Here is a 25,682-nt window from a genome sequence, read left to right on the forward strand (position 1 = left end):
TTAAAATAGGCAACATTCTAACGGGCTTTGGAGGAAGATGAGATAATTTTTCACTGAGAAGATCAAAGAAGATGACAAGGAAAAATTTAGCACTGCATTTAGCCTTAAGAATTCATCAGAATCTTTATCAAACTACTAATAATTTTCAGCACGCCTTTTGGAAAACCCACCTGGTACTCTACCTCCTCCTGTAAAGTAAAGACGGTTATTAAGCATGCCAAAAAGTACCTTTAACCTGGAACTAATCACTAGCTTACATCTGCACAATAAAGGAGTAAAGGCAATAGTTTTAAATATTAAGTGTGTCAATTGTATTTTCCAAAGGTGGCTACAACAATATCTCTGGTACCATGTTCTTCTTACAATGAGACTTTGACAATCCTCCCATGAAGAGGTAAGGTGTATATACTGTCTCCTTCAAGCTATGCAGCAATAGTAACTGAAACATTAAACATTTATTATGAAGTAATATCTATGCCAGATCATACTTCTCAAATTTTAATGACTATATGACTTGCCCAGATATATTGTTAAAGTGAAGTCTGTTTAGTAGGTCTAGGGAAGATCTTCAGATTCTGCATTTCCAACAAACTGCCAGGCAATGCACATGCTGCTGGTCCACAGTCTACACTTTGCATAGAAAGTTGACATAGGAATAGTACTTCTTTATCTAGAAGCATTCTGTCTTCTTTTCTTCTTGGCAACATGACTAAACAGCTGTTTCATAGCAAGTAGACATGTCAGGAGAGGAAGTCTATAAAAGAATGGATGACTTCTAGATGTTTCATAACTGTACCTGTAATTTGACAAGCACAAAGTTGTATAATTTGGAATTCAAGAACATATGCTGACACTGTTTCTTAAAAACCTGTGAGTCATTGTTTTGTTGACCTGAAACTTCTAGAATTTCATGATGATGAAGATGAGTTAGGACTATACTTACATGCATTAAATGCTCACTATGGACAGATCACTGTGAGGTAGGTCAGACATTCCTTGAGTGTCCATGAAATGACCAACTGCTCCTTGCAGGCTGGTAGGGGAAGAAAATCACTAATTTAAACCTTTCGTTTTATAGAGGGGATGGTAAGTAGAGAGTTCAATAGTCTAAACTGAATTGTAAATGCAGGATTGTGCAGCTGGTGCAGAGGAATTAAATTTAGAAGTATTGGTGGGTGGAGAAGAGTTCTCAAGAACATCCAGAAGCTTTTTCTAGACTAGGAAAGGTAATACCATTGTCACCTAAGATGTGTCATTCAATGTCACTAAATCTTCAGTCTTTATTTCACCTCTCTAAATCATTCCTCATGCTTAGTACAATGCCTGGGCATCAGACCTGCCTTTCATCTGTAATTATATCTCCCACTAGTCTGAAAAACTTGTGCAAAACTTACCTCCCACAACACACATATTTACCCAACAGAAGTTGGCGTTACAGACAGAAATTGGCTCAACATTCACAAAAAATCTCTTTACTCTTCCTATATAAACAAGAAGACTACTTTTCCAACCTGCCTTGCCATTGGGTTGGAAACATGTAACTGAGTTCTGAGCAGTGAAATATGAATGAATGTGCTACACACCACATCTAGGCTTGGACATTAATTTATTTGCACAGTTCCCTACTGTCTCTCTTTCTGTTTCACAATGATGCTGGACACACATGCTCCAGACAGTGTAACTTTAAGATGGAAACATCTTGGATTCCTGAGTTATTCCTTGTAGAATTATAAGGAGCTGAGCTGACCTAGACAGAGCTAAGCTGCCAGGTGTCAGAGTAGCCAATTAGGCAAGAAGCAAAAATGAAAATAACAGTGAAACCTTTAATCACTTACAGGGATAGCATAAGCAAGAGGCTAACCTGAAGAAAATGCTGACTCCTCCTGATCAATTTTTTTCCATGGACCAGCACCAGTCAAGAATTAGCAGGAGTAGCATAGATATGGTATTCAGCTCAATCCTGAAGGAGCTTCCAAAAAAGGCTCTTGGGATTTTATGGACCCTGGAGCAAGGGGAAAGGAAAGGGGAAAGGGCTGGGAGTGCAAAAGTGCTGAATATTGAGTTACAGTGGAGCAACGTTTCTTCAAGTTTGATTCTTCAGCTCTTTAATAAGGAGGTCTCAGCAGAGGCACCTGAGGAAGGCCTCAGCTGAAGGCCTCCTATAAAGAAGCTTCCAAATGGAGGCATCTGATCTAGGAATGATGATATGCATAGGAGCAAAGTCAGCCAGGGAGCCAGAGTCCTCGACTGAAACCTCCTTCAAAGATTGTATTTGCCACACCAAGACTGACATGGGGAGGGCAGCTTTTGTGACTGCCTATTGTTTGGCATGAAAAAAAAAATCACATGTAGATTTTTAGCTGGGAGTTTTAGCCAGACTCCTTAAGAGTGGCCAAAGGGAACCATTTGAATTAGACTGTGATATGAAAAAGAAATAAATCTTTACTGAATTAAATCACTAGAACTTTGGAGTTTACTTGTTAGCACAGCATAGCCCAGTTTATCCTGACTATTATAATATTGTCCTTAATGAAAGTTTAGGATGTAATGTCTACAAAGTAGTCCTGTCACTAGAAAAATGATCCTAGTTCTCAATATAAAAGAGATAATGGGGAAGTGATAGATAAAAAACAGAGAAATAGTTCATGTTTTTATATCTTCCTCCCACTCCAGTTTCTTAGATAATATATAAATCTTGATTCCTGCAGCTTATCTATCTTCCACTCCTCTTGGGATGCCAATAAGGATAAAACTGCAGCAGCCATTGAAGTCCAGACAAATGACAAATTTGCTACCGTAACAATTGAAAAACAAATTATATCTCATGACAAAAGGCCTAGCATATGCTTAAAATATTTGAATAGGTGTCCCCCAGTTACACAGAAACTGGAAAGCTAAATTACGCTAAAGATTATGACTAGAGTTTCTTGAGTCAGGGACTATATCCGTGTATGTAACCTTATCACAAATAGTATTTCCTGCTGCTCTCTGGAGACTAGAGCCACATATAGAATAATGATGCTGTCATGAAAGATGACAGATTTTGTAAGAAACCTGAAGCACTAATGAAAAAAATCAGTAAAGACATTATCTAACAACTAATGTGTACAGAAATCTTGTGGTAACATTTCTTTTTGTTTGAAAATAAGACATCTTTTCTTCTTGGTGGATGATTGAGGTAGTGTCCATTATAGTTATTTACCAGATATTTCCAGCTCCTCTATTTCAAGGTAAATGGTAGGGCTGCGTGTTCACGTCTCCTCTGAAGTAAAGTATGACAATATGACTTGCTATCATTAATGGTATATGAGTAGAAATAATAAGTTTACTGCTGAATAGAAGCTTAAGAGACAATGCATGATTTACTATCATCCTCTCCTTCTGACACAGCAAGCATAGGGCAGGTGTTGACATGAGGTCTTCATCGGCCTGAATCCCTTAGCGACTATGACAGCAGACCTCCTACCAATCTACATTAGACAGATGGCATGAGTGGAAAAAAAACCTTTTGCTAGGCTAAACAAATCAGAGATAATTTGCTAGTATGCTATAACTTTGTCTATCCTGTGATTATTATTTTTGCTTTTAACCAGCCCATAAAGGAAAAAATCATCTGCAAGTAATGGAAGGAGAAAATAGGTCAGACACTAGGACTAAACCTTATTCGTTAGCAGCTGGGCAACACTTAGAAAAGTAGGCATATGCTTTACATGAAACCTCCTCTTCACTCTCACTAAGGCAGCCCAAATTTTGCCTCTGAAAGTTCAGTCAAAATGTTTGTATCAATAGAGTGCATAATGTTAAACTTTGGATCCAATAACCCTGGGCATAGCTCTTTTGGGTAGAAAGCCTTTTAGTAAATCTAAATTCCCACACACTATACAATGACCAAATAGATTTATCATTCTCTATTGTTCACTTTTCTATACATTTGTTCATTGTCATATAGTTGACAGTTACTAAAATAAACAGAAAACATTCAGGACAAGGTATTTTTAATGAGAATTATCCACCAAGAAAGATAAGGTAGGTTATTCTCCAGATGGGGGCAGAGGACCTGTTCCCACTACACCTTACAGGAACACCAAATTTAACAACCATCTACACAAAAATATGTATACTTTATGAGAACCAAAAATCAGGTGAGCAATCACAGTACCTTTAGTTAACTTCATTTTACTGAAATAGGTACTGAAAAGGGCAGATAAAAACAGTTTTGAATTGCCATTGCCACTCCTTTCCTACCTCCAAGCAGTGGCTGCATGGCACACAGAATCTGTATGCTGGGAAGGCAGAGTGTAATGATTGTGAGACTTTGCATTGAACTTGATGCTGCTCTATCACAGTGGAAAGCAGAATCTTGCTGTACTTAGCTAATGCTTGCCCATGGAGGGAACATTTGGATCAGCGAGACACAGGGAAATTGCCTATCTTAGCAGTTGGAACTTGAGTTTCAGCAAGCCTTGCCACTTGGGACTGAAGTGCTCTGGGGCCCCACATAAACTTGAAAGGCAGTCTAGGCCACGAAGACTACAATTCCTAGATAAGACCTAGTGCTTTGAGGACTACAATTCCTAGATGAGTCCTAGTGCTTTGAGCTGGGCTCAAAGTCATTGTACTGGGAGGCCCAAGAACCACTGAGACACCAGCCAGGGCAGTTAAGAGGGTGTTTAGAGTGTTTGCCCTCCCCCAACCCCAGGCTGCACAGCTCACAGCTCCAAAAGAGACCCCTTCCTTCCACTTGAGAAAAAGGAAGGGTAAAGTGAACTTTAACTTACAACTTGGATACCAGTTCAATTACAATAAAATAGGGCACTGGTCAGAGTCATGAAGCCCCATTCCTTGCCTTGGCTCCTGGACAACATTTCTAGACATACCCTGGGACAGAAGTTAACATGCTGCCTTGAAGAGAAGAACCCAGTCATGGCAGGACTCATCACTTGCTTACTAAAGAGCCCTTGGACCTTGAATCATCAGCAATAGTACCCAGGTAGTATGCCATTAGCCTTGGGTGAGACAGAAACTTGCTGGTTTCAGGTGAGGCACAGCACACTTCCAGCTGTGGTGGCTGTGGAGAGATGCCCCATCTGCTTGAGAAAAACAGAGGGAAAAGTAAAGAGGACTTCGTTTTGTACCTTAGGTATCAGGTTGGACACAATAGGGTAGAAAACCAGGCAGGCTCTTGAGGTTCCTGATTATAAGCCTTTGCACTTGGACAGCATTTCTGGACCTGCCCTGGGCCAGAGGGGAGCCTGGAAGAGTGAATCCCAGGCTTGACAACATTCACCACAAGCTGACTGAAGAACCCTTGGACTTTAAGTGAACATTGGTGGAAGCCTGACAGTACTCTCCATGAGCCTGTGGTGGTGGTGGCCATAGGGTGAGGCTCCCTTGCCTAGGAAAAGGGAAGGGAATAGTGAGAAGGACTTGTTACATGGTTTGAAAGCCAGCTCAGCAGTAGTACCACAGAACACTAAGTAGATTTTAAAGGTCTTTTTACTCTACTCCTTAGCTTCTAGATAGCATTTCTGGACCCACCTGGAGCCTGGGGAGCTCACCACTCTAAAGGGAGAAAGACAAGTTTGTCTGGCTTTACCACCTACGGATTGTACAGCCCCAGGGTCTTTTGCAAACAAAAGTGGTAGCAAGGTGGTAGTTACAGTGGTAGGACTTTGGGAGGTCAAGGCAGGCAGATCACTTGATGTCAAGAGTTCAAGACCAGCCTGGCCAACATGGTGAAACACATCTGTACCAAAAAATACAAAAATTAGCCAGGCATGGTGGTGGACAGCTGTAGCTATTCAGCTATTCAGGAGGTTGAGGTGGGAGAATTGCTTGAACCCATGAGGCAGAGGTTGCAGTGAGCCAAGATCATGCCACTGCACTCCAGCCTGGGCAACAGAATGAGACCCTGTCTCAAAAGATTTGGGAGGCTGAGACAGGCAAATCACTTGAGCCCAGGAGTTCAAGACCAGGAACGGCAACATAGCAAAACCCCACCTCTACCAAAAAAAAAAAAAAAAAAAATCAGCTAAGCATTGTGGTATGCACGTATAGTCCCAGCTACTCAGGAGGTTGAAGTAGGAAGGTGGCTTGAGCTTGGCAGGTGGAGGTTGCGATGAGCTGAGATCATACTACTGCATTCCAGTCTGGGTGACAGAGGAAAGTCCTGTCAAAAAAAAAAAAAAAAAAAAAAACAGAATCAAGCAGAAATTCTGGAATTGGAAAATGCAAATGACACACTGAAGAATGCATCAGAGTCTTTTAATAGCAGAATTAATCAAGCAGAAGAAAGACTTAGTGGGCTTGAAGAGAGGCTATTTGAAAATACAGTCAGAGGAGACAAAAGAAAAACAGAATTAGGAGGAAAGAAGCATGTCTACAAGCTCTTAAAAAATAGCCTCGAAAGGGCAAATTTAAGAATTATTGGCCTTAAAGGGAAGGTAAAGAAAGAGATAAAAGTAGAACATTTATTCAATGGGTTTATAACAGAGAACTTGCCAAACCTAGAGAAAGACATCAATATCCATGCACAAGAAGGTTACAGAACATCAAGCAGATTTAACCCAAAGAAGTCTATGTCAAGGCATTTAATAATCAAACCCCCAAAGACCAAGGTTAAGGAAAGAATCCTTAAAGCAACAAAAGAAAAAAAATGCCATACAATGGAGCTCTAATACATCTAGCAGCAGACTTTTCAGTGGAAACCTTATAGGCCAGGAGAGAGTGGTACCACATATTTAAAATGCTAAAGGAAAACAACAATCAAAAAAAACCTGTTACCCTAGAATAGTATGTTCTGTAAAAATATCCTTCAAACATAAAGGAGAAATGAAGACTTTTCCATACAAACAAAAGCTGAAAAACTTAACACCAGACCTGTCTTACATAAAATGCTAAAGAGAATATTTCAATCAGAAAAAAAAAAGGACATTAATGAGGAATAATAAATCATCTGAAGCTACAAACCTCACTGGTAATAGTAAGTACACAGGAAAAAACACAGGATGTTTTAACACTGTGATGCATAAATTATTCTTAAGTAGAAAGATTAAATGATGAACCAATCAAAAATAACTATAACAGATTAAGATGGTAGAAAGGAGTAAGAACTAGCTTGCAGCTCCCACTTGGACAGAGTATCATGTAGAGACTCACACTGTAAATTTTTGTGCTGAGAACTATTGCAGAAACATACCAGGAAAGCTGAGAGAATCCACAAACCCTTTAAAGGAACTGGATCACCCCTGCAGGCTCCCTGAGACACTGAAAAACTGTGAGTCTGCTTGTTTTCTCAACAGAGAGGTTCATATTCTTGGGCAAGTTTTCAGCCCTTGTCACTGGCTGCCTGGAAATAAATTTGGTGCTATTGGGGAAGTATGGTGGGAGGGAGATCAACTTTTAGGATTGCAGGCTGCATGGGAGTGAGATGGGGCCTGTGGTTGCTGGCTTTCCCTCACTTCCCTGGGGACCTGTATGACTCAGCAGAGGCAACCATAATCCCCCTGAGAATATAACTCCATTGGACTGGGAACCACACCCCCATCCCCCATAGCAGCCTAAGCAAGCCCAGCCCAATGACAGGCTGAACTCAGACACACCTATCCCTGCCCCCACTTGATGGTCTTTCTCTGTCCTCCCTGGTATCCAAAACAAATGTCATAATACTTTGGGAGCTCTATGACCCTGCCCACCACCTGAGAAACCTGAATACTTAATCAGGTGTCCTTAGGGCAAGTCTGCATCCTCCCTATGGGACTGCAGTTGATGCACTCTTGAAAGCACCACATCCTGGCTGAAGGCCAACCAATACAAAACCAGCACAGTAAACAAATATACAACCAAGGACCCTCACAGAGCCCATTTCACTCTCTTGCTACTTTCGCCAGAGCAGGTGCTGGTATCCATGGCTGCAAGACCTGAAGATGGATCACACTGCAGGACTCTTTGCAGACACTCCCCAACACCACCAGCCCAGAGTCTGGTAGCTCTGCTGTGTGGCTAGACTGAGAAAAGCAAAAATAATCGCTACTGTTTAGCTCTGAAAAATCCCCATTGCTACAGGAAGGAGGAGAACACCACATCAAGGGAGCACCCTGTGATACAAAAGAATCTGAACAGCAGCTCTTGAATGCCAGATCTTCCCTCTGACATAGTCTACCCAAATGAGAAGAAACCAGAAAAATGATTCTGGTAATTTGAGAAAACAAGATTCTTCAACACCACCAAAAGATCACACCAGCTCACCAGCAATGGATCCAAACCAAGGCAAAATATCTGAATTGCCATAAAAAGAATTCAGAAGGTTGATAATTAAGCTAATCAAGGAGGCACCAGAGAAAGATGAGTCCAATTTAAAGAAATCAAAAATATAATACAGGATATGAAAGGAAAATTCTTCAGTAAAATACATAGCATAAATAAAAAAGAATCACAACTTCTGGAAATTAAGGACACATGGAAATGCAAAATTCACTGGAAAGTCTCAGCAACAGAATTGAACAAGCAGAAGAAAGAACTTCAGAGTGTGAAGACAAGGCTTTGGAATTAACCCAATCCATCAAAGACAAAGAAAAAAAGAATTTTTAAAAAATTAATAAAGCCTACAAGAAGTTTGTGACCATTTTAAACATCCAAATCTAAGAATAATTGTTGTTCTTGAGGAAGAAGTGAAATCTAAAATTTTAGAAAACATATTTGATGGAATAATTGAGGAAAACTGCCCCAGCCTTGCTAGAGATCTAGACATCCAAATACAAAAAGCTCAAAAAACACCTAAAGTCATCACAAAAGGATCATTGCCTAGGTACATGATCAAAAGGTTATCTAAAGTCAAGACAAAGTAAAGAATCTTAAGAGTTGTGAGGCAAAAGCATCAGGTAACCTATAAAGGAAAACCTATCAGATTGACAGCAGATTTGTCAGCAGAAAAGGGACTGAGGTCCTATTTTTAGCCTCCTTAAACAAAATAATTATCAGCCAAAAATTTTATATCCAACCAAACTAGGCTTCATAAATGAAGGAAAAATACAGTCTTTCCCAAACAAATAAATGCTGAGAGAATTCACCACTACCAAGCCAGCCCTACAAGAACTGCTAAAAGGAGATCTAAATCTTGAAATAAATTCTCAAAATGCACCAAAATAGAACATCCTTAAAGCATAAATCTCACAGGACCTTTATAACAATAACATAATGAAAAGAAAACAAAGTATTCACACGACAAAGAGCACAATGAATAGAATAATACCTCATATTTCAATACTAACATTGAATGTAAATGTCCTAAATGCTGCACCTGAAAGATACAGAATGGCAGAATGGATAAGAATTCACAAACCAGGTGTTTGCTGTCTTCAGGAAACTCACCTAACACATAAGTACTCACAAAAACTTAAAGTAAATGGGTAGAAAAAGATATTCCATGCAAATGGACACCAAAAGTGAGCAGGAGTAGCTTTCTTATATCAGACAAACTTTAAAGCAACAGCTGTTAAGAAAGACAAAGAGGGATGTTACATAATGACAAAAGGACTAGTCCAACAGAAAAATATCACAATTCTAAATACATATGGAGCTAACTTTGGAGCTTTCAACGTAAAACAGTTACTTCTAGACATAAGAAATGAGATAGCAGATTCCGTTCCAAGATGTTTAAATAGGAACAGCTCCAGTCAGAAGCTCCCAGCATGACTGACACAGAAGATGGGTGATTTCTGCATTTTCAACTGAGTTACCTGGTTCATCTCATTGGGACCGGTTGGACAGTGGGTGCAGCCCACAGAGGGTGAGCCAAAGCAGGGTAGGGCATCACCTCACCCAGGAAGTGCAAGGGGTCAAGGGATTTATCTTTCCTAGCCAAGGGAAACCGTGACAGACTGTACCTGGAAAAATGGGACACTACTGCCCAAATACTGCGCTTTTCCCATGGTCTTAGCAACCGAGAGACAAGGAGATTCTCTTCTGTGCCTGGCTCAGTGAGTCCCATGCCCATGGAGCCTTGCTCACTGCTAACACAGCAATCTGAGATCGATCTGCAAGGTTGCAGCCTGGTGGGGGCAGAGACATCTGCCATTGCTGAGGTTTGAGTAGGTAAACAAAGTAGCCAGGAAATTCAAACTGGGTGGACCCCACTGCGGCTCATCAAGGCCTACTGCCTCTATAGACTCCATCACTGTGGGTAGGGGATAGCTTTAAAAAGCAGCAGAAACTTCTGCAGACTTAAACGTACCTGTCTGACAGCTCTGAAGAGAGCAGTGGTTCTCCCAGCATGGCGTTTGAGCTCTGAGAATGGACAGACTGCCTCCTCAAGTGGGTCCCTGACCCCCAAGTAGCCTAACTGGGAGACATCTACCAGTAGGGGCCAACAGACACCTCATACAGGTGGGTGCTCCTCTAGGACGAAGTTTCCAGAGGAAGGATCGGGAGGCAATATTTGCTGTTCTGCAATATTTGCTGTTCTGCAGCCTCTATTGCTGGTACCCAGGCAAACAGGGTCTGGAGTGGACCTCCAGCAAACTCCAACAGACCTGCAGTTGAGGGACCTGACTGTTAGAAGGAAAACTGAGAAACAGAAAGGAATAGCATCAACATCAACAAAAAGGAAATCCACACCAAAACTCCATCTGTAGGTCACCAACATCAAAGAACAAAGATAAATAAAACCAAAAAGATGGAGAGAAAGCAGAGCAGAAAAGCTGAAAATTCTAAAAACCAGAGCACCTCTTCTCCTCCAAAGGGTCACAGCTCCTCGCCAGCAACAGAACAAAGCTGGAAGGAGAATGATTTTGATGAGTTCACAGAAGTAGGCTTCAGAAGGTCGGTAATAAACTTCTCCGAGCTAAAGGAGCATGTTCTAACCCATTGCAAGGAAGCTAAAAACCTTGAAAAAAGGTTAGACGAATGGCTAAGTAGAATAAACAGTGTAGAGAAGATCTTAAATGACCTGATGGAGATGAAAACCAGGGGACAAGAACTTTGTGACGCACACACAAGCTTCAATAGCCAATTTGATCAAGTGGAAGAAAGGATATTACTCATTGAAGATCAAATTAATGAAATAAAGCAAGAAGATAAGTTTAGAGAAAAAAGAGTAAAAAGAAATGAACAAAGCCTCCAAGAAATGTGGAACTACGTGAAAAGACCAAATGTGCGTTTGACTGGTGTACCTGAAAGTGATGAGGAGAATGGAACCAAGTTGGAAAGCACTCTTCAGGATGTTATCCAGGAGAACTTCCCCAATCTAGCAAGGCAAGCCAACATTCAAATTCAGGAAATACAGAGACTACAAAGATACTCCTTGAGAAGAGCAATCCCAAGACATGTAATTGTCAGATTCACCAAAGTTGAAATGAAGGAAAAAATGTTAAGGGCAGCCAGAGAGAAAAGTCGGGTTACCCACAAAGGAAAGCCCATCAGACTAACAGCGGATATCTCAGCAGAAACTCTACAAGCCAGAAGAAACTGGGGGCCAATATTCAACATTCTTAAAGAAAAGAATTTTCAACCCAGAATTTCAGATCCAGCCAAACTAGATTTCAAAAGTGAAGGAGAAATAAAATCCTTTATAAACAAGCAAATCCTGAGAGATTTTGTCACCACCAGGCCTGCCTTACAAGAGCTCCTGAAGAAAGCACTAAACAGGGAAAGGAACAACTGGTAGCAGCCACCACAAAAACATGCCAAATTGTAAAGACTAATGATACTATGAAGAAACATGCAACAATTAATTGTCAAAATAACCAGTTAACATCATAATGACAGAATCAAATTCACATGAGTGAACTCCCATTTGCAATTGCTGCAAAGAGAATAAAATACCTAGGAATCCAACTTGCAAAGGATTTGAAGGACCTTTTCAAGGGGAACTACCAACCACTGCTCAATGAAATAAAAGAGGACACAAACAAATGGAAGAAGTTTCCATGCTCATGAATAAGAAGAATCAATGTCATGAAAATGGCCATACTGCCCAAGATTCAGTGTCATCCCCATCAAGCTACCAATGACTTTCTTCACAGATTTGGAAAAAAAAAAAAAAAAAACTACTTTAAAATCGACATGGAACCAAAAAAGAGCCCACATTGCCAAGACAATTCTATGCAAAAAGAACAAAGCTGGAGGCATCACGCTACCTGACTTCAAACTATACTACAAGTCTACAGTAACCAAAACAGCATGGTACTGGTACCAAAACAGATGTGTAGACCAATGGAACAGAACAGAAGCCTCAGAAATAACACTGCACATCTACAACCATCTGATCTTTGACAAACCTGACAAAAACAAGAAATGAGGAAAGGATTCCCTATTGAATAAATGGTGCTGGGAAAACTGCCTAGCCATATGTAGAAAGCTGAAACTGGATCCCTTCCTTACAACTTATACAAAAATTAATTCAAGATGGATGAAAGACTTAAATGTTAGACCTAAAACCATAAAAACCCTAGAAGAAAACCTAGGCAATACCATTCAGGACATAGGCATGAACAAGGACTTCATGACTAAAACAACAAAAGCAATGGCAACAAAAGCCAAAATAGACAAATGGGATCTAATGAAACTAAAGAGCTTCTGCACAGCAAAAGAAACTACCATCAGAGTGAACAGGAAACTTACAGAATAGGAGAAAATTTTTGCAATCTACCCATCTGAGCAAAGGCTAATATCCAGAATCGACAAAGAACTTAAATTCACGAGGAAAAAAACAACCCCATCAAAAATTGGGCAAGGAATATGAACAGACACGTCTCAATAGAAGACATTTATGCAGCCAACAGACACATGAAAAATTGCTCATCATCACTGGTCATCAGAGAAATGAAAATCAAAACCACAATGAGATACCAACTCACGCCAGTTAGAATGGTCATCATTTAAATGCCAGGAAACAACAGATGCTGGAGAGGATATGGAGAAATAGGAGCACTTTTACACTGTAGGTGGGACTGTAAATTAGTTCAACCATTGTGGAAGACAGTGTGGCAATTCCTCAAGAATCTAGAACTAGAAATACCATTTGATCCAGCCATTCCATTACTGGGTGTACACCCAAAGGATTATAAATCATGCTACTATAAAGACACATGCACATGTATGTTTATTGCGACACTATTCACAACAGCAAAGACTTGGAACCAATCCTAACATCTGTCAATGATAGACTGGATTAAGAAAATGTGGCACATATACACCATGAAATACTATGCAGCCATAAAAAAGGATGATTCATATCCTTTGCAGGACATGGATAAAGCTGGAAACCATCATTCTGAGCAAACTATCACAAGGACAGAAAACCAAAGACCACATGTTCTCTCTCATAGGTGGAAATTGAACAATGAAAACACTTGGACACAGGGTGGGGAGCATCACACACCAGGGCTTGTCGAGGGGTGGGGGACTGGGGAAGGGATAGCATTAGGAGAAATACCTAATGTAAATGATGAGTTGATGGGTGCAGCCAACCAACATGGCACACGTATACCTATGTAACAAACCTGCACGTTGTGCACATGTACCCTAGAACTTAAAGTATAGTAAGAAAAAAAAATTAAATAAAAAATTTTACAAAAAGAAATGAGATAACACAATAATGGTGGGGGATTTCAATGCTCCACTGACAGCACTAAAGAAGTCATCAAGACAGACGGTCAACAAGCAAACAATGGACTTAAAGTATACTTTACAACAAATGGACTTAACAGATATTTACAGAACATTCCACACAACAGCTGTAGAATATACATTCTATTCATCAGCACATGGATCATTTACCAAAATAGACCATATCATAGTCCACAAAGCAAGTCTCAGTAAATTTAAGAAAATCAAAATTAAGTCAAGTACAAACAACAGTGAAATAAAACTGGAAATCAGCTCCAAAAAGAACCCTCAGAACCATGCAAATACATGGAAATTAAATAACCTGCTCCTGCATAATCATTGGGTAAGCAATAAAATAAAGACAAAAATTTAAAAACTCTTTGAACTGAACATTAATAGTGACATTATCTATCAAAATCTCTGGAATACAGCAAAAATGGTGCTAAGAGGAAAGCTTATAGCATTAAATGCCTGTATCAAAAAGTCTGAAAAAGCACAAATAGACAATCTAAGGTCACACATCACAAAACTGGAGAAACAGAAACAATCCAAACCCAAACCCAACAGAAGAAAAGAAATAACAAAGATCAGAACAGAACTAATTAAAATTGAAACAAAAAAATACAAAAGGTAAATTTTAAAAATGATTATTTGAAAAGGTAAATAAAATTTGTAGACCATTAGCGAGATTTACCAAGAAAAGAAGAGAGAAGATCCAAATAAACTCAATTAGAAATGAAATGGGAGGTATTACAACTGATACCACAGAAATACAAAAGATTATTTAAGGCTACTGTGAACACCTGTATATACATAAACTAGAAAACCTAGATGAGATGGATAAATTTCTGGTAATATGCAACCCTCCTAGATTAAACCAGGAAGATATAGAATATCCAAACAGACTGATAACAAGCAGTGAGACTTAAATGGTAATTTTAAAAATTGCCAACAACAACAACAACAACAACAAAGTCCAGGACTAGATAGACAACTGAGTTTTATCAGACACTCAAAGAACAGTTGGTACCAATTTTATTGACACCATTCCAAAAGATAAAGAAAGAGGGAATCCTCCCTAAACCTTTCTGTGAAGCCAGTATCCCCCAGATACCAAAACCAGGAAAAGACATGACAAAAAAAGAAAACTGAAGACCAATATCCCTGATGAATATAGACGCAAAAATCCTCAACAAAATACTAGCAAACCAAATCCAACAGCATATCAAAAAATAATCCACCGTGATCAAGTGGGTTTCATACCAGGGATGCAGGGGTGGTTTAATATACATAAGTCAATAAATGTGATACACCACATGAACAGAATTAAAATTAAAAAATCACATGATCATCTTAATAGATGTAGAAAAAGCATTTGACAAAATTCAGCATCCCTTTTGATTAAAACCCTCAGAACAATTAGCATTGTTAGGGCTAATTGAAGGGACACACGTTAAGGTAATAAAAGACATTTATGACAAACCCACTGCCAACATTCTACTGAATTGGGAAAAGTTTAAAGCATTCCCCTTGAGAACTAGAATGAGGCACGGATGCCCACTTTCACCTCTTCTATTCAACATAATACTGGAAGTCCTAGCTGGACGAGAGAAAGAGATAAAGGGCATCCAGCTTGGTAAAGAAGAAGTCAAACTGTCACTGTTTGCTGATGATATGATCACATACTTAGAAAACCCTAAAACCCTAAAGACTCATTCAAAAAGTTCCTAGAACTGGTAAATGAACTCAGCGAAGTTTTAGGGTACAAAATTAATGTGCACAAATCAGTAAGCTCTGCTATACACCAACAGCAGCCAAGCTGAGAATCAAATCAAGAATTCAACCCCTTTCACAATAGCTGCAAAATAAAAATAAAATACTTAGGAATACACCTAACCAAAGACATGAAAGACTTCTACAAGGAAAACTACAAAACACTGCTGAAAGAAATCATAGATGATACCAACAAATGAAAACACATTTCATGCTCATGGATGGGTAGAATCAATATTGTGAAAATGACCATACTGCCCAGAGCGATCCACAAATTCAATGCAATTCCCATCAAAATACCACCGTCATTCTTCACGAAAAGTTAAGAAGTGGAGAGACAAGTTAAGGTGTAGTTTTTATTAGGTTTCTTTTTGCTTGTTTGTTCATTTGTTTATTGAATCAGTGTTATCATCAGCTTAAAATAACGGATTATAAGATAGTATTTGCAAGCCTCATGGTAACCTCAAATCAAAAAACATTTAGCAGATACACAAAAAATTAAAAGCAAGAAATTAAATCATACCACCAGAGAAAATCACCTTCACTAGAAGAAAGATAGGAAAGAACTATATGGCAATAAATATTATATACATAAAATAAAATACCTAGGAATTAACTGAAAAAGAGATCTTTACAATGAAACAGAAATAATAATCCTAAAATTTACATGGGACCACAAAAGACCCATAATAGCCAAAGTTATCCTGACCAAAAAGAGCAAAGCTGGAGGAATCACATTACCTGTCTTCAAATTATACTACAGAGATATAGTGACAAAAATGGCATGATACCTGCATAACTGGTCAATGGTCTATGATGTATAGACCAGTGAAACAGAATAGAGAACCCAGAAATAAATCCATACATTTACACTGAACTTATTTTTGACAAAGGTGCCAAGAACATACACAGGGGAAAGGATAGTCCCTTCAATAAATGGGAAAATTAAACATCCATATGCAGAAGAATGACCCTAGACCTCCTAGCTATCGCAAAATACAAAAATCAAATTAAAGTGGATTAAATACTTAAACCTAAGACTATGAACTATGAAACTGCTACAAGAAAAAAAGTGAGTACTCTCTTCAGAACATCGGAGTGGGTAAAGATTTCTTGAGTAGTACCCCACAAGCACAGGCAATCAAAGCAATTGAACAAATGGGATAACTTCAAATTATGGGATAACAAATTGTTCACAGGCAAGTGAACAAATGGGATAACTTCAAATTAAAAAGCTTCCTCACAGCAAAGAAACAATCAACAAAGTGAAGAGACTACCCACAGAACAGCAGAAAATATTTGCAAACTATCCATCTGACAAGGGATTAATAACCAGAATATATTATAAGCTCAAACAACTCTATTGGGAAATATCTAATAATCTGATTTAAAATTGGCAAAAGATCTGAATAGACGTTTCTGAAAAGAAGACATCAAATGACAAACAGGTATAGGAAAAGATGCTCAATGTCACTGATCATCAGAGAAATGAAAATCAAAATTACAATGAGATATAATCTCACTTCAGTTTCAATGACTTTTATCCAAGAGACAGGCAATAACAAATGCTGGTGATGAAATGAAGAAAGGGGAATCCTTGTACACTTTTGTTGAGAATTTAAATTAGTATAACCACGGTGAACAGTTTGGAGCTTCCTCAGAAAAGGAAAAATAGAGCTACTATAGGATCCAGCTATCCCATTCCTAACTACATACCCAAAAGAAAGGAAATCATAATATTGAAGAGGTATTTGCACTCTCATATTTAGGGCAGCGATATTAATAGCCAAGATTTGGAAGAAACCTAAGTGTCCATCAACATATGAATGGATAAAGAAAATGTGGTACATATACACAATAGAGTACTAGTTAGCCATAAAAAAAGAATGAGATCCAGTCATTTGCAACAACACAAATGGAACTGGATATCAGTATGTTAAGTGAACTAAGCCAAGCACAGAAAGACAAACATTGCATGTTCTCATTTATCTTTGGGAGCTAAAAATTAAAACAATTGAATTCATGGATATAGAAAGTAGAGGGACGGTTGCCATACCAGAGGCTGGGAGGAATAGTGAGGGTGGGAGTGGGGAGGAAGTGGAGATGATTAATAGATACCAAGAAATAGTTGGAAAGAATAAGACCCAGTATTTGCTAGCACTACTGGGCGACTGATTTTTTTTAAAAATTGTACATTTAAAATGGCTAAAAATTTATAATCTGATTGTTAGAAACTCAAAGGATAAATGCTTGAGGTTATGGATATCCCATTTATCCTGATTGCGATTATTGTGCATTGCATGCCTGTATCAAAATATATCGTGTAACTCATAAACGTATGCACAACTATGTATCCATAAGAATTTAAAAAATTTTAAAAGAAATATGCAATAGTTTGCTTTCCTTCTTTCCTAATTATTTTTTGTTTGGTTTCTATGAGAACTTATCTTAAGAATTGAACTCTGAGACAATGTGTATTCAGTGTCAAATATCCAAACGAAAATGTAATAATTCAGTTGGTTTTCAAATATCTTTCAATAGCAGTAAATATATGAGATGCTGTAAACCTCAGATGACATGTTTTCAGATTTAGAGGGTAAGAGCAAACAATCGTCATCTTTTGAAGCAGAAGCAAGTCAGAATTACTGTAAAATAAGTGGGAGTACTCATAGGCAGAAGTACTTCATTTAAAATGTGTTTAAACAAATATACAAGAAAAAAACAAACAACCCCATCAAAAAGTGGGCAAAGGATATGAACAGACATTTCTCAAAAGAAGACATTCATACAGCCAACAGACACATGAAAAAATGCTCATCATCACTCGCCATCAGAGAAATGCATATCAAAACCACAATGAGATACCATCTCACACCAGTTAGAATGGCAATCATTAAAAAGTCAGGAAACAACAGGTGTTGGAGAGGATGTGGAGAAATAGGAACACTTTTACACTGTTGGTGGGATTGTAAACTAGTTCAACCATTATGGAAAACAGCATGGCAATTCCTCAAGGATCTAGAACTAGATGTACCATATGATCCAGCCATCCCACTACTGGGTATATACCCAAAGGATTATAAATTGTTCTACTACAAAGACACATGCACACGTATGTTTATTGCGGCACTATTCACAATAGCAAAGACTTGGAATCAACCCAAATGTCCATCTGTGACAGACTGGATTAAGAAAATGTGGCACATATACACTGGAATACTATGCAGCCATAAAAAAGGATGAGTTTGCATCCTTTGTAGGGACATGGATGCAGCTGGAAACCATCATTCTTAGCAAACTATCACAAGAAGAGAAAACCAAACACCGCATGTTCTCACTCATAGGTAGGAACTGAACAATGAGGAAACTTGGACTCGGGAAGGGGAACATCACACACTGGGGCCTATCATGGGGAGGGGGAGAGGGGAGGGATGGCATTGGGAGTTATACATGATATAAATGATGACTTGATGGGTGCTTACGAGTTGATGGGTGCAGCACACCAACATGGCACAAGTATACATATGTAACAAACCTGCACGTTATGCACATGTACCCTAGAACTTAAAGTATAATAAAAATAAAAAAAGAAAAAATAAATAAAACAAAATGTGTTTCTAACGAGACATGGTTTTTCTTTTTCTTTTTTTTTTTTTTTTTTTTTTTTTTTTGAGATGGAAGTTTGCTCTTATTGCCCAGTCTGAAGTACAATGGCACAATCTCGGCTCACCGCAACCTCCGCCTCCCGGGTATAAGTGATTCTCCTGCCTCAGCCTTCTGAACAGCTGGGATTATAGCCACGCACCACCACGCCCGGCTAATTTTTTTTTTTTTTTTTTTTAAGTGGAGACCGGATTTCTCCATGTTGGTCAGGCTGGTCTCAAACTCCCAACCTCAGGTGATCCGCCCACCTCGGCCTCCCAAAGTGCTGGGATTACAGGCGTGAGACATGATTTTTCTATATCTACTCAGAGTCTAATAAAAGATGCATAGGATTTAGCCCCAAGAAGATGAAGTCTAAAAATCTATAAACAAAGAATAAAATCGCTCATTTATATTTTAAATTATTTAGCATGAGGATAATGGATCCAAAAAATGTAGATTATAAGAATAGAATTTTCAAGGAGAATCAAGAATTTTCAAGGAGAATCACTATTTTCATGGGGTTTACTAATCACAAAATAGATACATTTTATGAGGCAATAATAACTACAAAGATTTTCTACTTACTGGGAAAAGGATCCCATCATATATTTACTGTTTTTTTCTTTTTCATATTGTGTCAGAAAATTTTTAAAATTAATACTTCAATTTCCCAGGATTCATTAGTCAGACAACAGTATTCTGTGACAGAGGCACAAAATGTAAATTCTGTGTAACCAAATGTAACCAATGTAAATCAAACAATTAGTATTCTACTTTATAATTCATTTTGTTGAGTGTTTGATTCTCAGATCCTGATGTCCTAGGAATGAACTGATAAAATGTAGGTTTACATTCAGGTGTGGTGGTTCATACCTGTAATTCTAGCAACTCAGGATGCTGAGGCAGAAGGATTGCTTGAGGCCAGGAGTTTAGGACCAACCTGGGCAACATAGCAAGACCCCATCTATAAAAAAAAATGAAATAAAACTTAGTAGGGTGTGGCAGTGGAAACCTGTAGTCCTAGCTACTTGGGAGGCTGAGGCAGGAGGATTGCTCGAGCCCAGGAATTGGAGGCTATCGTGAGCCATGATTGCGTCACTAGCAATACCATATACCAAAAAAAAAAAAAAGTTTATAAACCTACAGCAAATACATCTAGGATGTGACTCATCTACATATCTTTGTCTTATAACCTCTTGCCTAATTATTCAACCAGCCCCTTCATAAAAACATCTTTTGGTTGCAATATAGTTTAAAAAGAGAAAACGGGAGGACATAATTCGCCCACCAATTGGTGAGTGCATTCTGAAGGTAACCATGTGACTTAAAGGTCCTGCGCTTCTCATTGAAATCTCTCAACTTTCTAACTGTGGTTTGCACTTCTCCATGAGTGGCTTTCTGAAGAAGCTGAGCAACCATAATGTTGGGGCTGAAACGTATTATTTGTGTTAAAGATAGACTCAAACCCTTTTCCTCCTTTGTTTTTTGTTATATCATTGCTCCGTTTCCTCCAAAAACAATTAATGTTACTTCAAATTTCAGACAAAACACTATGTGATAAAACTCACATGTCTCTTACATTCTCTCTGGGTAATTCTGGCTATTAATATACTGTATGGCTGAATAAATTACTTTTGTTTATTTATTTATTTTATTTATTTATTTATTTATTTATTTATTTATTTATTTATTTATTTCTTGAGACGGAGTCTGGCTCTATCGCCCAGGCTGGAGTGCAGTGGCCGGATCTCAGCTCACTGCAAGCTCCGCCTCCCGGGTTCACGCCATTCTCCTGCCTCAGCCTCCCGAGTAGCTGAGACTACAGGCATCTGCCACCACGCCCGGCTAATTTTTTGTATTTTTTTAAAGTAGAGATAGGGTTTCACCGTGTTAGCCAGGATGGTCTGGATTTCCTGACCTCGTGATCCACCCGCCTCCGCATCCCAAAGTGCTGGGATTACAGGCATGAGCCGCTGCACGTGGGCTTATAAATGATATTTTCTTTGCTGCTGTGCTATCTGAATGCTTGTGTCCCCTAAAATTCATACATTGAAAATCTAACCCCAAGGTGATAGTGTTAGTAGGTGGTGCCTTTGGCAAGGTGATTAGGTGATGAGGTTGGAGTCTTCATGACTGCAACTAGCGCCCTTATAAAAGAAGCCCAAGGGAACTGGTTTACCTTTTTTCTAATTTTAGGACACCACAGTGGGCACCTTCTATGGACCAGAATGTAGAGCCATCGCAGATTCTGAATATAAGAATGCTTACCAGATACCAAATCTGCCAGTGCCTTAATCTTGGAGGTCCCAGCATAAGAACTGTGAAAAATAAATTTCTGTTGTTTGAAAGCTATCCAGTTTATGGTATTTTGTTATAGAAGCCCAGATGGAGTGAGATATTTGCATAAAAGAAAATTTTCCAAATTGAAAATCCCTCTTTACAATTCTACAACCTATATTTGTTCTCTCATAAATTTTTAGATGTATTTTTATTTACTATAAGTTTAAAAAATTCTCAGAATATATCTTCACTTGTATTTAAACTGTATTCTGTGAATGACTTATATTCAAATATGTTGTGTAGGTGAAATCTATCATTGTTCTACAAATAAGCTGCATGTACTTGTGTTAACACTTCTGAATTAAACTTAATATTTTAGTTATTTAACTCTTTATATTAGAAATTACTAGCACACCAAAACTTAAGGTTTAGCATTGGGTATAAAAGTGTAAACATTAACACCTTGCCAGGCTTAATTCGGCAAAGACGGTGTTTCACACATCTTGCATGCACTCATCACCTCCATCTTCTTCATCATCTCCACTCACCAAAATCACGTACATATGTTCTCTATTGATAACATTGTCTTTTTTCCTATACTAATAGCTTCCAAAGAGCTTAGCAGCTGTTAAATAAATAAACCATTATCATTTACTATACTGAAATAAGAAAAGACTTCGGAGACATCTATTCTGAGTTCAACTTCTAGCTCTGGTACTTACTATGGTCTTGGGAAAATAATTTAAGCTTTCTGAGTTTCTGTTTCTCTGGCTATAAAATTTAAATAAGTTCTACTATACTGGGTGGTGGTTAAGATTACATGAAAGCATATATGGGCTGGGCATGATAGCTCATGTCTGTAATCCTGGCACTTTAGGGTGTCAGTGCAGGAGGCCAGGAGGCCAAGACTTGAGGCCAGGAGTTTCAGACCAGCCTGGGCAATATAGTTAGACCTCATCTCTACAAAAAAATGAAAAACTACTCAGGTACAGGGTTAGGCCCCTGTAGTCCTACCAACTCAGGAGGTTAAGGCAGGAGGATCACTCGAGCCCAGGAGGTCAAAGTGGTGTGAATGATCATACCACTACATTCTAGCCTGGATAACAGAGCAGGACCCTGTTTCTAAAAATAAAATTAAAAAATAAGAAAATAAGACAAGAAAGCATATGTGTGAAGTACTGAGCACAGGGCCTGGCACATAACAGGTACCGAATAATGTAGCTCATAATATTACTTCTGCTATTATTCAAAGCATTGCTTTGTCTAAAACTGCTTATTCAATTCTAAATATAAGTTTCAAATAGAACATTCTCTTACCTAGAGGCGAAGTGAGGCTAAAGTGGAATATTCCTGTGTGTACTGCTTCAATATATCAGCTCTCTCTGTATATTCACTCCACAAATTAATGTCTTGCAATTTTCAATGATTCTATTTACAGTAATGACCTCTGAAAAAGATAAGCCTTCCCATGTACGCTATAGAAGTTATTGTGCCTTTCTTATCTTATCCTTATACCTGGAATATGTAAATTGTAAATAGGATTTTCCACCCACATCTAATAAACTTCTCTAAAGAGATTGATATTTAATGTAGCTGAAGAAAATCAGAAAAGATGTGGATTTAGCAGTCTTCATTATTTCAGGAGAACCTTTATGGAAAGTGTTCTATCATTTGAGAAAAATGAAGAACTTTATATTCTTTTCAAGTAACTACTATTAAAAAGAAATCTTTTTCTGGTGAATATTTTTTCCAAGCATCTATGACCTTGGTAAAATCAAGGAAATCTATAACAGTGAAGAAATATTGTTGATGGACTGAATTCATTAATGAATACTGCATTTTTAAACAAGTCACGTCAGTCTGCTTGTTTCTTTAAGATTTCAACATGTAGACTTTGTAATTAAGTAATCTATAAACACTCTTGGCAAATGTTGGTCTGCAATACCTCATTTCTTAGAAATGACTGTTGACATATCCAAAGTTCTAAAGTGGAGGGGAAGAAGATAAACATATACTACCACAGATTGACTAAATGGTCAGGGCTCAGGTTCTAATGCTGGGTACATTTTCAAGTCCCTGGGGAGAAGGGGAGTTAACAGCCATACAAGCATTGGGAGTGAACCTAAAAGAATGGGACCTAATTTATCGAACACTTACTATGGTCACTTTATATGACTCTCAGATAGTTGGCAATATTAGTATTTCTTGAATAAGAAATTAAGACTCAGAGTCACATAATTTGTTCATAGACTCACAGGTAAAAATTCATGTCTGTCTGATTTTACAGACCACACATCCAAGAGCTAGTGTTAATGCTGAGATACCAGTATCCCTCAGCTATTGTCTGCTTTGCCTATCAACCAATTCTTGGGTCTAAGGCAGGAAACAGGTAATCACTTACTAAATGACAATTGTAAGATGCCTATACATGTAAAGTCTAAAATTTTGAAAATGGGACATCACAGATTATTACTTTCACTATTCTCTTCTCAATTTCCTCATTTTTAAAGGGAAGGTTTGGATCAAATAAGCTCTAAGGCTGACAGTATATTACTTGATTCTGCTACTCACATATTTTCAATACCAGTTTTCTAAGCAAAAATATATCACAAGTAAGAGAGATGTATTTGACTGAAAGACAACCCCAAAACATCTGTTATTATGTAGTTTCAGGAAAAATATGAATGACCCAGGGTGATAGAAAGCTCACCAAGGTCAGCAAGGGGAAGACTATCTTTGGCAGGTCTCCATCATCCATTTTGAGGTCCTCTAAACAGTCTTAACATTCATTGTCTCTATTGTCATGTATACTTAGAGTTGTTCCCTTGAAATCTTACTCTAAACTTCCTAGAACTATCAGATATGTACCTATTAAACCAAATCCAATTTTTTGTTAAATCCTTTCGATGAATACTCCAGGACTGTCACCCACTGTAGACACTGCTATCTGATCACTGCACTCTTTCTCTCTGAGCTTAGGCTCAGTCTTAGAAACACTGACAGCACAATGCTGCAAGACAGCCACTATCAGTCGATTGGAATTAATGCAAAAAAATATTTTAACAACTGTTATGTGTGCTAAACTAATTCCTCCTTAAAAAAATAACTGACCAAAATTAACTTTCCATGGGAACCCTTCTTCAGAGACATTTGCAATTAATAAGAGATTATTAACAGTATTTAAAATGTAAAGTCCTTTATCAGTAACTAGTGGTAGAATTCCAGACCACAGGAAAGACAAGTAGCAAGGATTATTTAAGTAAAGATAATGAGATAGGTTTTATGATACCACTCAATAGACACCAGCACAGAATTGGCTCTAGAAGAAAGTAAACTCTTCAGGCTGGCCTTTAAGATAAAATATTGAAGGTATACAAGTACAAGATGCAGTGATGATTTTTAATAAATACTATTTTCATGGAAAACTTAATTCTTGCCCAGGTCATAGAAACAGAGTTCAAAGAGGCCTTAGAAAGACCATGACCGGATTTAACCAAAAACCCAGGTGGTAGCTGCTCACGCACATGCAGTCTTGGCATTGAGTATTGCACCAGAAGGCTTATCACATGTATAAGCATCTCTAGTGTTAGAAAATTTTTTCTGCATCAAACCAGGTATGTTCTCTTCATTGCTATGAGTTCTGTCCAAGTAATACAGAGTAAGACTATTTCGTGCCCACTCCAAATCTCCTCCTCTTCAGGCAACTGTGTCTTTTGCAGAAGCCATTCTTCTCCTTCCTTTCCTGCTTTGATTAATAAGTTTTCTGGCATGTCAGTAGAGGAAGAGTTGTATGGCAGTTTCAGCTGCCATAATAGAAACTTTATGATGGTGGCAAGTGCCTGGGTCCCTGATTTTGTATCTGCTTCTCTTTGCACAGTATTGAATACATAGCAGAATCCAGTATAAAATTAGATTCACTAATTATGCTTTGTTTCATTTCCATTTTCTAAATCTGCTATCTATTGTTTAAGTAAGACAATACTTCCTTGTTATCATCATTGGTAAATGAGAGTGCTTGGAGAAAATGGTTAGAGGACAGAATAGCTCTATGAGTTAAACACCTGTTATCTGCTGGCCAATGTGTTAAGTACTTTATATAGTAATTTAATTCATTTCTTTAAAGCCCTTGTGACTTGATATTAGCCCATCCTACACAAAGAAATGGATGTCATAAGGTATAAGGAACTTATCTGGGTCTGTACAGTAAATTAATGGCAGTAGGGATATGAAGCACCCACCCCCATCCGTTTCTCATTCTGCACCTCCAGCTTAGAGTGAGTGCCTGGACCCTGCACGCATGACATTGAAACGTGATTGAGTGTTTACTGTCCCTGTCCCTTGCTCAGCAAGAAACAGAAGCCAAGTCTATCTGGCTCATA

The 25,682-nt window shown here is 38.3% G+C and overlaps 1 long non-coding RNA gene across 1 annotated transcript; it reads right to left on the reverse strand.

Moving 5' to 3' along the window:
* Positions 1-486: 486 nt before the first annotated feature.
* On the reverse strand, positions 487-22,223 carry LOC104658869. Its single transcript, XR_747501.2, has 4 exons — positions 21,766-22,223; positions 21,292-21,341; positions 20,312-20,452; positions 487-796 (listed from the first exon to the last, which is right to left on the reverse strand). It is a non-coding gene; the product is annotated as an uncharacterized LOC104658869 (long non-coding RNA).
* Between the last annotated feature and the right edge of the window lie 3,459 nt (positions 22,224-25,682).

This window comes from Rhinopithecus roxellana, chromosome 2 (genome assembly GCF_007565055.1).
Source record: "Rhinopithecus roxellana isolate Shanxi Qingling chromosome 2, ASM756505v1, whole genome shotgun sequence".
NCBI classification, from domain to species: Eukaryota; Metazoa; Chordata; class Mammalia; order Primates; family Cercopithecidae; genus Rhinopithecus; species Rhinopithecus roxellana.